This window comes from Leguminivora glycinivorella, chromosome 3 (genome assembly GCF_023078275.1).
Source record: "Leguminivora glycinivorella isolate SPB_JAAS2020 chromosome 3, LegGlyc_1.1, whole genome shotgun sequence".
Taxonomy (NCBI): Eukaryota; Metazoa; Arthropoda; class Insecta; order Lepidoptera; family Tortricidae; genus Leguminivora; species Leguminivora glycinivorella.
In genome coordinates this window covers 17,378,267-17,392,887 of record NC_062973.1, presented here as the reverse complement: position 1 = coordinate 17,392,887, position 14,621 = coordinate 17,378,267, and positions in this window count along the sequence as shown.

The window sequence follows — 14,621 nt, the reverse complement described above, 5'->3', positions numbered from 1 at the left end:
CGTCGGTGGCAAACAAGCATACGGCCCGCCTGATGTAAAGCGGTCACCGTAACCTATGGACGCCTGCAACTCAAACAGTGTCACAAGCGCGTTGCCACCCTATCAGAAACTTGTACACTCCCTTTTGCTGTGTTCTTATATATTTTATTTGTGTGTGACATTATATTTTACAAACACTGGCAGTTTGAAAAAGGTATGTCACGCATTTTCCAATTTCTACTCAGAAATATTTCGTGCAATAATTTATTATGACTTTCAATGCCCTCAGTCGACAAAGAGTTTGATATCAAGATTTTAATAAAATATTTCCATGGAGCCCGTTTTTCGGATTTTAATTATTATTCCAGTAATAAATACCAGGCTTAACTGCAATATAAACCGAAAACAATCCGAATATTATATTAATTTACCTAGCACAAGTAAATTGCCTTGTACGTAAAATTATTTATAACTACCAACTCAACGCTTTGCAACGAAAAGATGAGTCTACAAAAACTTATTCTAAACTTTTTTATGACTGTTACCTACTGTATTAAAAATGTGAAGTTGTATGTAAAATAATATGATTAGAAAATTTGCAAGAATATCACAGTATTAAAATATTTATTTATAATGATCACACCCCCCTTTGCTTAGTACGAGGTTAGGTTGCGCCGTGTAGTTTGTCTCAAAATATTTTTATTATCTGATATCAATAAAAAGCTAAAAAAACTTACCTTTTAATAAAATATAAAATTAGAATGTCACATTGTTTAAAACTTATATAAACTGTCAACTCAGAGCTTAAAACTTCCAAAACTTTTTTAAGTTAATCAAAGAACACAATTCTTATATTTAACTTAGCACAATTTAGAATTTAAAATCTGCCACTGATAAATATTTCTTTCCAATTAATCCATTATTCTAATCGTGAAACACAAGAAAAGCGCTCGATCTCAAACTTTCAGTTTCGTGAGCGTCGACAGGCCACGTCTGTCGAGGGTGGGCGATATCACCGAACTGGTCTGGAGGGTTCACTCCAGAGATACGACATTGCGGGACGCATTGACGATGTTGACATCGGAAATTTGGAAAACACAATAAAATTGATTTCTGGGGAGTGTTTGCTGGAAACTCATTTCGAGAACGATGCTCAATTTTTAGCGCGAACTTTTGTTCTGAAGTCTGTCTTTAGAACGACAATGTTTTGAGTGCTTCTACTTGAGATTGAGATGAAAGACGACAATACATTCATTTTAATAAAATTACTGTGGCATGTGTAGGTATCACAGATTCCATCTCAATAAAAAATTTACCCAAAAGGAAAAACATACCTAACTCATCTTATGTCTCATCTTTGGAAAATGGACCAAAAAATTTACCTTTGTACAGGTCATATCTTTATTTGCTATAAAATTTTCTACCTACTCAGTCCCCGTATTTTGCATACTACATGAAGGGGTCCCCGTATGATATCGGATAACAATGCAATATGGGAGCCTATGCGACGATTGAAATATTCAAGACAGGAATTGGCAATAAGAAATCATATTCAAATTGATTTAGACGGCGTGCGAACTAGCATGCGATTTTAGTTACATTGCGGGTTGTTGAGGTTACATTCAATTTTGCATAGCCATATCAAATACCGGAATGTAATAGAAAACTCATTATGAGAGTTCTCGTATCGTCTAAATGGGCCCTACGGCGGAAGCCCAAAATTGTATGTACCCGTATTATTCATATATGCATTAAATTGCGACTGTCGTCCGCAGCGCTGCGGCCCCGGGGTGGGTAGCCGGACGGTCGCAGCGCTGTATGTACGCACTACGCGGTTTCAGTGCGGTTTCTGAAATCTCGTCGTACTTTTTGAACTCTTTGAAGAAAATTTCAAAATGTTTGGTCTCACCTTTATGTAATGCTCGTAAATATAATAAATACCGGCAGCCTGTTCGACGTCCATCTTGGTAATGGTCAAGTCGACTCGACCGCGCGGTCACTGTACGCACTATCCGGCTGACCGCGCTGCGGCTGACCGTTCGGGTGACCGCAAGTGCAACTGCTACCCGCGGTCAGCCGGACGGCCAGTCGTATTGCGGCCAGCCGTTAAGTGCGTACTAGCCGTAACCCTATTTAATTGTTTGTTGCGTGCATTTAAGTTCAGAACAGTGACATTTATTTGTTAGGAGTTTTCAAGTCAAATTTTGTCAAGCTCGATTTCTTATAATCGGGTATGGGATTCATGAGGAATTGAGGAAATTCTTCAAACCTTAACGGTATAAGCATATTCATTTGTGTTTCCATCAAATAATGAAAGATTTACATAAAAAACAGTTTTTAAAAAAATGCCTAGGTACACATTTCTACATAATCCAACATTCGCAAGTACATTTCACCAGAACCCCAAAAGCGGCAGTATTTTTTTCTTAAAAATTTAGATTTGTCTCGGATGTTATGAGTTACTTGTGAAAAGAAAATAAGTAAAATAACAGTCAGCGCTAATAGTTTAAAATTTATTGACTTATCCTAGGATTTTGGTAATATTTATTAAAAAGCTGACAATTGTTATAAATGCAACTGGCTTTGATGGGTCTAATTGTCTATTCAATAACAGCTGTCAAGAGTGCTTCAAGCATTTCAATATTGTTTTGAGTAATTGTTTAAATTAAATGTTCATAATACACATTTTATTCGAAATACATTAAAGATATATTTTACGTACCTAACCATTGTTAAATGTATTTATTTTATGAAGCTAATTGGATTAAGAAATAACTATTATCACAATTTACTTATTGGATAAAATTTCTCTAATATACATTTAATAATATGTATCCTTGGCGATTAAATATAAAATTTAAATTTCTACTTAGTTAAATAATTATTATTAATGATAAACTGTGATCATTTTATATTCCATCGATTCTCAAATTGTCTTTACACCTGGCGGTTTATCGCAACTACTTGCGCTTTCGCGCGAGAGTCCATTCTAGAAGCCGTGGTGGATGTACAGTCAACCAATTTGAATCCTAGACCACTCTAGAACCCTGTCTCATTGACACCGTGCTGTATTTTGTCAAAGAAGTAACTTCAACATTTACTGTGATTAGATTAGATTAGATGATTTATTTCACGAAAAAAATTACATTATAAGTTTTCGTTTCTGTACAAAAATATAGGAATTCCCATCACGATCGTCATAAAATTAAAAACTTAGGGATAACAGGAATAATATTAATAAATCATCATATTGTGTCCCTCAATAAGGATCGTCATTTTACAAAATTTAACAATAAAAACAAATTAATAATAAGTAATACAAATTCAAATTAACATAAGTATGTAAATACTACAAATCAAAATACAAATCGATTATTAAAAGAATGTCACACACAAAGATAAAGGATGAAAATATAATGTCATTTTCAAATTTCAATGTAAAAATAATATCTCCCAATAAGAATGGTTCACAAGAATAAGTATAAAGGCAGGGTCAGTAATCAGTATCAACTCGGTGTACAGTCAAGTGTAAAAATATGGGTGTACACATCTTACTCAAAAATATGTCCCATAGCAACTTAGTCCGGTGTAATAAGAGTGTAGTACCATATTTTTAAGTCGATTTTTTCGATACTTATTTTTGCACTTGACTGTACATAGCCCTTATGTACATTTCATTAATGTATCAAAAGAGGCTTTACATGTTGGCATCGTGCATCGGTTCCGCGCATGCTTGAAAATGTTCGAGACCCCATTGTTCCGCGATATGAAAGAAATGCAAATAAATAAACTACGAAGGAATAATAGTTGCTAGGGCAGAATCCTAAGTAAGGTAATAAAATACGCAGTTGACTGAACATGAGGCCATTTATGTAGAGAAAAAATATTAAATATTTTCCTTTGAAATTTTTCTTTGCACAATTCATCTTTGTATTCCTAAGGTTTTAAGAGATTTATATTGTGGATAAAAGCCACCTATGTTCTTCCTCGGGACTCATATTATATCAATACCAAAACTATTATTATTACCTATATGTAAATCTTGTATCTCCGTCGCTAAAAGTTGCTCAGCCTATAGCTATGGGTGTCTGAGGTTTTCAGTAGAAGATGTAAAATGTCTATGAGTCTGTATTAAATTAACTATTGTATGTTTCAAATGTTTCAATATTGTATTGTATAGACACAAAATTTAAATAAAAAAAACTTTTTTTTTTAATTATTTAACTAAATGGAAACACATAATTATTTTTAAAATCGGGACTTAATCGCGTATAATTACATATTAACAAAAAACATCGCAATTTCAATCGGGACGAAGGTTTTAGGATCTCATCCACATGGAATCCTGTCATTAATAAGTGTAAGCCGAAAATAATATCGACAGTCGTTAAATCGAATATCGTCAGTGTTGTATGTCGACAGAGTAACATCCCTAGTGCGCAAACAGTTCAAGTTGATAATCAAAACCAAGTGCGGGTAGTTCGAAAAACTCGCGCGGCTGTCAGAAGGTGTTGATGTCATTTCAAGCCAGTCTTCTCCGAGACCACGGGGAAAACGCCGTCCTTGAAACGTTGGAGTTCAGTTTAATATGTAGTTATACGCGATTAAGTCCCGATTTTAAAAATAATTATGTGTAATAATCGTAAAAGTTTAAATCAGTGTAAATGGAAACAGTCATTGCCATGCACGTCTCAATCAGAAAAAATATAAAATTTGAATTAATTTCGGGACCGTGACTTACTCTGTTTTTAAATGTTTTAGAAAATGGTTTCATTACACCTAAATATCATAATGCCATTTTGTCTAAATTTATCCCAAATGTCATAACCTCTTTGTCCTAAAATGCTGCAATATCAAATTGTTTTCTACTTTTCGCATTGAACTTACCGATTCATTGTTAGGTTTCTTGTTTTAGTCATACCTTTTGTTAAATTTTAGTATAAAGTTTATTACAAATAAATATTTTCTTCTTTAAATAGCCAAATAATATTGACGTTTATTTACTTATATTTTGAGATATGGACGATATGTCTAAAAAATCGTAAATATCAAATAAATAGGTTGAACGTCCGTTAGGACTTCTGTTTAAATAATAATTTAACTACCTAGTATCAAACATAATTGACAAAATAACGAAATGAAGGTTAGAAACACCAACGCGACTTAATTATGTAAGTACAAAATTATTTAAATTAAAGTCATCTAAGTTTGTTACACAATTAAAAGGACAAGCAAGATTTTATTATCTTTGTTGGGATAATCTTTAGTTTCGCAAATGTAATAGAAACCCTTTGAGTAATAAGAGATATATTAAATATGTAAACTCGAATCCTAAATAGTATTTTATGCAACAGGCGTTTAAAGGAGGTCAAAAAAGACGTGTGGCGTGGGTAACAATTTGAGGCAAAGCCGAAAATTGTTATTAAGACGCCACGAGTATTTTTTGACTCAGTTAAACACCGTTGCATACAATACTTTTTCTACGACCATGCACTTACTTTTTAATAGTTTTCTAGAATAACTTTCGTGAAATTGGCACCGTTTCCTGTATTTTGGATTGTCCTCTGCAATGTTCCTACCTCACCCTGTCGCGCGCACTCCCCCGCGCCGCCGCCAGCCCCCGGCGCCCCGCGAACCCCGCTATATCCCTTAAAGGCTTCCTAACAATGCTTTAAGAGCTATATCGTATGCGTGGGTGCGCGGGGCGCCGGCCGGGGGCGGGCATCTTTTATGTAGAGTTTTAACGATCTATGCACGACACTGTAAATGACGAATAACAACACGGGAGTAGAAAAAATAGTAATAAATCCTCTCAGCATATCGGCCATCGGATTTATATTGACTTTCAGAAACTTTTATAAATACGCCGGCGAACATTGTCTACAAATACTTAAGGTGGTTTTCCACTATCAGGGTGAGATGGTCGAACAAGGCGAGGCAGGTGTACATTGAAATCAAACTGGCCCTTTTCCTCTAAAAATTGGCATTAATTGTTTTCGCGAACTAGCTCAACCTTATGTTTTTCACTATGATGAGAGTCAGGTACCTAATTAACAACAATTAATAGCAAAAACCTATCGCGAGAAGCGTGTTTCTGTTGCAGAGTTAATACCTACTCTATTTCGGAATCGATACGGTTCATTTGACATAGTATTATAAGTACATACAATGTAGGTACCTAATTTTTTATGAGATGTTAGGTAAAATTTCGGTATTCTTTAAAATAGTATAAGGAAATATGAACAGCGTACCAAATAGAACATATTGAAAACACATCGTATAATACTATAAGTAAATAAATACAATTCCAAGTGCACCACACCAAATGTACTTGTTCGAGAAAGTAAATTGTGATAATACATACAATATCATGGTGTCTAGACAAATAAATTTATTTTCCAGGCTGCAGATTCATTTGTCTTCTACAAAAACAACGAATCCATACATAATATTATTTTAGGGTAAGTGTATGTCATGTCTGTTTGTTTGTCCGTCTTTCACGGCTAAACGGAGCGACGAATTTGACGGATTTATTAAGTGAAGATAGTTGGATGGATGGAGCGTGATATAGGCTATTTTTATCTCTTTCTAACCCCCCACTTTCCTAAAATGGGGGGTGGGAGTTTGTATAGAGCATTCCGCAGTTTTCTAATTTAACGCGAGCGAAGCCTCAGGAAAGAACTAGTACTTGTATAAAATCCAACGTCTGGAATCTGGACGCGTGTTCACAATTTAAATACATGATTGTAAGGTTGAGACAGATGTCACCACTGTGGGTAGACTACAGTCGCCATCAGATATATCGGAGCTGTCAATGTGCACACAAATATCTGAACACGCCTCTATTTCAAGGCGTTATAAACATTACATGTGTCTATAGCATTTGAAGAGCTCCCTCGATTTCTCCAAGATCACATCATCAGACCCCGACTTGGTGCCAACGGGACCATCTCAGGGTTATACCCGTTTGAAGAACAAAAAATTGAAAATCGGTTCACGATTATCGGAGATATCGAGTAACATAGTACAAGATAAAATAAAGAAATAAAATTCGTTCGAATTGAGAACCTCCTCCTTTTTTTGAAGTCGGTTAAAATACGAGATATCGCGCGCTGCGCCGTGTAAAAGGGCCTTTTAAATAAAAGTGAGCAAAAGGTGATTTTAAGAAAAGAATCGGATGCATTCAAAGTGAAAACGTTCTTGTTTACGCTTAGAGTTGTTTAACTTCGAATGAAGATTATTAACTTTTTTTTAGTAAAACGCACTGAGTCTTGAATTATTAATTTATTTCCACGTAAAATGTATGACAGCACTTAGACCGACGCTGCTACGATCCAGGGCGGTAGCCATCTTGCCTTCTCGTCCACCCACTGCCGAGCTGTCAGCTCGGGGACGTTCCGAACTACGCTAACAGATCGGCCATTCGACCTTATCCTTTGCCCACAAAGGAAATCTCCCACGCGTGGGCCACTGAACTTCACCACCAGTCCACCACGCACTTCGCAGCTCAGCTCACCAGTGGCAGTTAGCCCACTAGTCCGCTAACTCTGCGAAACAACCAAATTCATGTGAATGCTTTGCCCGAATGCAAGCCATTGTTTCAAGAGGCTTTTCATCATCCTTCCAGAATACCAAACCCAGATCCGTTCAGGACACTAGTAAGTCTCTCACCAAATTATTGTTTTCGTGAGAATAGATACATTCTAGATTTCTATTCTATCAGTATAAGAAAATACACCCACAAGTCACTTCTACTGTTTCCATAGCTAAACGAGAAAACTTATAAGATATTTTCAATCAAGGCTCAACAGACCTTCAATTATCCAACGTCGAAAATTATATTTAAGAACTACTTGAAATTAATTCAATCATAAAAATTATGATGCATGACTTGCATGACCTTCAGACCAGAAAAGTTATAGGTGCATATGCACCACGCTGTTATAACAAAAACATGGAACGGGCTCACGTCTGACGTCAGTGATGTAGAAGATGCGTGCTTCACGCAGGGTCAGCACAAGACACTCGCTCGGCTCGGTGGGCCTCGGCTGTACACCAAGCGCCTAGCTCCACGTCTACGGCAGCCTCCAATCCAAAGATGCGTGCTCCACGCAGGGTCAGCACAAGACACTCGCTCGGCTCGGTGGGCCTCGGCTGTACACCAAGCGCCTAACTCCACGTCTACGGCCGCCTCCAATCCGAAGCATAGATATTAACCAGCCATTATAGTCTCTCCAATTCTGTAATTCATATTATTAATGTTACACGTGTTCCGTTTTATCACAACGAACAATATGATTTCAGAATAACCGTGCATTTCATAGTCCAACCTGAACTGTGAAACATTATTACAATTTACATCTTATCAACGGGCTACAGAACATTACACAAACAGATCATAGTAGTCTGTTGTCTTGTCTCAATACCAATTTTGTATTGACCAAAGTTAAAGTAGTCATTGACCCTCAAACATAACTAGGGTACATCTAAACTTTACTCGTAATTAATGTTGTGTTCTGCCTTACCAGCACCATACGTGTTACCGACTATCCTCAATGTTCATCTCAGGCCCATGCCGCAAACTCCATCGAGTTCACAGTCACCGCCACCGCGCAATAGCAGCCGTATCTTGCGACTTCGTCACGAGTGCAGAGACTGCAGAGAATGACGTTATCCACTTCTCTCAGTCTGGCATACACAGTAGGTACAGAACTTCTCCGCCCAAAGCATCATGGGAGGTAACGCCACACATGGCGTCCTGAAAATAGACGTCACCGCAAGAAGCGTCGTGACTACAGACAAGTCATGATTGACGACCCGAAGGCGTCTTGGAAACAAGCATCACCGCAAAAAGCGTAGTGACTACAGACAATACCGCACGAGGCGTTCATGAAACAGGCGTCACCGCGAGAAGCGTAGTGACTACAGGCAACACCGCACACAAGCGTTAATAGAACAGGCTTCACCGCGAAAAGCGTAGTGACTACAGACAACACCGCACACAGGCGTTAATGGAACAGGCGTCACCGCGAGAAGCGTAGTGACTACAGGCAACACCACACACAGGCGTTAATGGAACAGGCGTCACTGCGAGAAGCGTAGTGACTACAGGCAACACCACACACAGGCGTTAATGAAACAGGCGTCACCGCGAGAAGCCTAGTGACTACGGGCAACACACACACACAGGCGTTGATGAAACAGGCGTCACCGCGAGAAGCGTAGTGACTACAGGCAACACCGCACACAGGCGTTAATGGAACAGGCGTCACCGCGAGAAGCTTAGTGACTACAGGCAACACCACACACAGGCGTTAATGAAACAGGCGTCACCGCGAGAAGCGTAGTGACTACAGGCAACACCACACACAGGCGTTAATGAAACAGGCGTCACCGCGAGAAACCTAGTGACTACAGGCAACACCGCACACAGGCGTGTGAAAACACATATCACCGCTACAAGCGTCGTGACTACAGACATCACCGCACACAGGCGTGTGAAAACACATGTCACCGCTACAAGCGTCGTGACTACAGACAGACATCACCGCACACAGGCGTGTGAAAACACATGTCACCGCTACAAGCGTCGTGACTACAGACATCACCGCACACAGGCGTGTGAAAACACATGTCACCGCTACAAGCGTCGTGACTACAGACAGACATCACCGCACACAGGCGTGTGAAAACACATGTCACCGCTACAAGCGTCGTGACTACAGACATCACCGCCAGAGGCGTGTGAAAACACATGTCACCGCAACAAGCGTCGTGACTACAGACATCACCGCCAGAGGCGTGTGAAAACACATGTCACCGCAACAAGCGTCGTGACTACAGACATCACCGCCAGAGGCGTGTGAAAACACATGTCACCGCAACAAGCGTCGTGACTACAGACATCACCGCCAGAGGCGTGTGAAAACACATGTCACCGCAACAAGCATCGTGACTACAGACATCACCGCCAGAGGCGTGTGAAAACACATGTCACCGCAACAAGCGTCGTGACTACAGACATCACCGCCAGAGGCGTGTGAAAACTCATGTCACCGCAACAAGCGTCGTGACTACAGGCATCACCGCCAGAGGCGTGTGAAAACACATGTCACCGCAACAAGCGTCGTGACTACAGACATCACCGCCAGAGGCGTGTGAAAACAACTTACTTCATCCTCTTGGGAGTCTCACGCTGACAGCTTACTGTTCAGTACTTCTCATTGGCAACCGCGACCATGCCTTGTCGCGCATCAGCCATGTCAGCATTTCTCACTAGCAGCAATGCCAGCAATACTCCAAACCGAACACATACTTGCATATGTTTCCTCTGAAACCATACTAAAAGCAGTAAATTGTTCCACACAATGTAGCACCATTGGCTTTATGTTGTTTCATATAATACTACCGTGTTCCATTACAATGATATTTTACTCAGCTTTGAAAAGATTCCAAAATCCAGAACCTCAGACTTCAAATTATCCATGTTTACTCAGTTTCAGTTGGACATTAATTCCTTTAGGTACTCATACCAGATGTTATTCATAAAATCAAGCCACCAACAGTGTTAGAGCACTTAACAATACATAACTTACTCCAACATTTAATTGGGAAATAGAAATTATACAGTACGGCCTACAGTGGCAAATTATTACTTGTGCAGTTTAGCAGCTTGTGCAGCATAATTAAATCAATCATATCATACCATTGGTCCAGTAAAGGACCCAACACTTAGTTAACCTTTTGTATAAAGATCACCATGATTAATAATTTTGTCAAAATCAGACTACTGCACACTCACTTGATTAAATTGCAATGGGCAACAACCTTAAGTATCCGTCTCACCATTATTTCCCACTTGAAATACGTTTACAGTCTTTCAACAAGCATATTTATTTTTATCTTGTATGAACTTTACACAACAGCCTCACCAGCTAACACCATGCTTGCTTTAGTTTATGTGCCAATTTTCCATCACAAATACTATCTGTGAACACAATGTAAGAACACACACAGAGACAAATAATACTTTGATAACAGTAATCACCATACCATACTCATTTTGCATGAATAAAACTCTTATACGTTTTTTTGTAAGTTGAACATGTGTTATAAACACTTGGCCATAATAATTATGATCAATTCATCCTCTGTTTCTATCTTGTGAAGCAAGCAGTAACTATTAGAGTCACATTTTGCATTGTTCAGGCCTTCATTCCACTTTCACAATGATCAAAGAACATAATGTAAACATACACTAATAAAACAACTTTGATAACATTAAATCACCATACCATATCCATTGTGCATGAATAAACCCCTTTTGCTATTATTTTGTACTAGCCATTCATTGATCATGTGTTACAAACACTTGACCACAAGGTTATCAATGTAACCCTTAATCCATTCTTGTGAAACAAGCAGCAACAAGCAGTGACTACTACTGTCACATTTCACATTGCGCAGACCAATATTCTATCACATTTACTATCTGTGAACATAATGTAAAAACACACACAGAAAGACAAGTAGTACTTTGATAACAGTAAATCAGTATACTGTATTAATTGTGCAGGGATACACCCTCATCACTATTATTTTCTGCTGGTAAAACTGTCCACATGTGTTGCAAACACTTGACTACAAAATGCCTAGTAAATCCACACTACTGCTCTTGTGAACCAAGCAGCAATTATTAGTATCACATTTTGCATTTTGCAGGCCAACATTCCACCACAATTGCTATCTGTGAACATTTAAACACAGACATGCTCACAACACAAAACAATACTTTGATAACAATAAATACCCATACTTTACATGTGTACTTTGTTGATATTCTGCATAAATACTTCTTATAGGCACACCTCATCATACCTTTTGCTTTAAGACTAATTTGAGATGTGTTCACATTCCCACAACTGTTCAACAGGTAGCGGTCAGTTTTCTCATGATTCCTCTTGCGGAATCCACAATTCCACAGCCATTGCTGAACTTATACTTGTATTTGTTAAACAGGTCAATATTACACCATAAGTAATATCTGTAAACATAATGTGAGCACACACACAGAGTACACAGACACACATCTCAAAACAATCAAACAGTAAGAAATAGTAACAATTTTCAAAATCACACCAACAGACTTACTATACTTTCAGCAAAGTACAACATTTCCTTCATGCCAGTCAATAAATGACAATGTAATAATAAAATCACTCCTTTCACTAAGAGGAACTAAGCTGAATAATTAATCATCAATCAATTAAACTTAAATGGGATCATAATAAAATGACCATTGAATTTTTGTTGTAGTCTCGGGTAGTCACCAATACTGTTGTCATCGGCAACATTACTGTACCGCATTAGGTACTATCAAGTGCCAACCACTTTTATTTTTAACATCATACATTTTTTTTTTTAATTGAAAGTATTTACTAAATGTAATTTTAAATGACTTAAATATCATGCTATAACTTCCTCCGCTGATAGGCGAGAAGCTAACTTGTCTAATATGGCTCCGGTAAACCTTCAGCAATATTACACTCACATTCACATTACCTTACCTCAGTGGTTACTAAAACTTTACTGAACACATCATAATCATTATTCAATATTGAAATCAGTCTTCAATACACATCACAGTCATCAAGATAGTCTCATCTTCAAGATACCAATTTCATATATTGTACACTTACTAAGAATACTTATTCTTAGACTTGAAACCATAAACCCTTGCTCCTTGACTTGCAATAATTATTGTGTAACACAATTTTATTATGATCACTTGTATAATTTCCCAACAGCACAAACTAAACCATGTGCAACCCATAATTAATGAAATATCACACTTTGCGCATTTTAGGTGAATGTTCACCGAGTTCACTGTACACATTTTATATTTATTATTTCTAAACATGTATAAAACATAATATCTTAGAGTAGTACCTGCTTTGTTATCCATAAGCAGTTCACTTTGTTACCTTGTAAGCCAACATCAGGCTGGGACGGGATCTCAGTCATGTTGATTATTACATCCAGATATTTTGTTTCACATCATTTTGTCCCAAGGCATTCATATTTGTACCATCATCAAACACCGGTATGCCATGGAGTTGAAGTTATCATTTCTGTTCTGTAAATTAAGCTCAAAACCAGCACAGCCACTCTAAGACTAGAGTGGTATTATAATAAATACCAATGCATGTTGTGCATGCATTTATGTAATAATAATGTATAAGTTTCATACCAGAAACACACCAAATGATATACACCAACTTCAAAATGTACATTCCTGTTAGTATTTATCTACTGGACTTCACACAATAAGGATCAAAGTCCATTATCATCTTACGCGTTAGGTTATTGGTGCGTAATTGTTTATTACAATTTCTTGACAGAAAACGTTCACGTATTTGAACAATTGAACATACCTGTATTCAGGGATGGTAATAGCCACATCCAACCAGTGTAACACATTCGTAATCGAGTGTTATTGCCTCGACTCATGCTCGTAACTTACCGCAGTCGCCAGGCGACAATTTTGTTGTACTTGCGTACTTTTTCGTTATGAAAATATCATACATTTATTGAATAACTTTTCAACAAACCATTTAAACACTTCGCGACTCAAAACTTAATGCATTTTACCATTATTTTACCAAAGTGCGTACGCGCCCATTTCGCGCGCAAATGACGCTTCTTCAAACAGTTCGATTATTAACTAATTTGACCGAAATACTACGTAGGCATGAAATTCAGAGATCGCACTTCTGAATTATTAACAGTAAAACGCACTGAGTCTTGAATTATTAATTTATTTCCACGTAAAATGTATGACAGCACTTAGACCGACGCTGCTACGATCCAGGGCGGTAGCCATCTTGCCTTCTCGTCCACCCACTGCCGAGCTGTCAGCTCGGGGACGTTCCGAACTACGCTAACAATCCCAACTGGAAAAGGCCCTTGATAAAAACGAATGACAAAATTGCATCGTATCAATAACAGTGCAATGTAATTTTAAATTTCATACAAAGGCCGTGCCAGGATAAGCTAAGTGATCCTGCCCCCGTTGAGTTTGGTTTTGTAATTCTTATGGGTAGTGTGTGTTCATCGCTCGGCGACAAACTGTTTACATACGTAGGTATCCCACAGTCGACTTCTACGACACCCACGGGACGAAAGAGCTTAGTGAAATTCTTTACCAATCACCGTAAGGCACTGGTCCCACCGCGAGCTAGTAAGCTATGAGCTATCAGCTATAAAAACGAACAAAAGATAAGCACCCCGTGCAAATAAAAGAGACACGGCAATTTTGATAGCTCACCGCTGGGCGAGTAAGGCACTGGTCCCACCGCGAGCTATTAAGCTATGAGCTATCGGCTATAAAAACGAGCAAAAGATAAGCAGTCCCGTGCAAATAAAAAAGACACGGCGATTTTAATAGATCACCGCTAGGTGAGTAACTATAAACATCGCCGTGTCTCTTTTATTTACACAGGAGTGATTATCTTTTGTTCGTTTTTATAGCCGATAGCTCATAGCTTACTAGTTCGCGGTGGGACCAGTGCCTAACTATAAACATTGCCGTGTCTCTTTTATTTACACGGGAGTGGTTATCTTTTGTTCGTTTTTATAGCCGA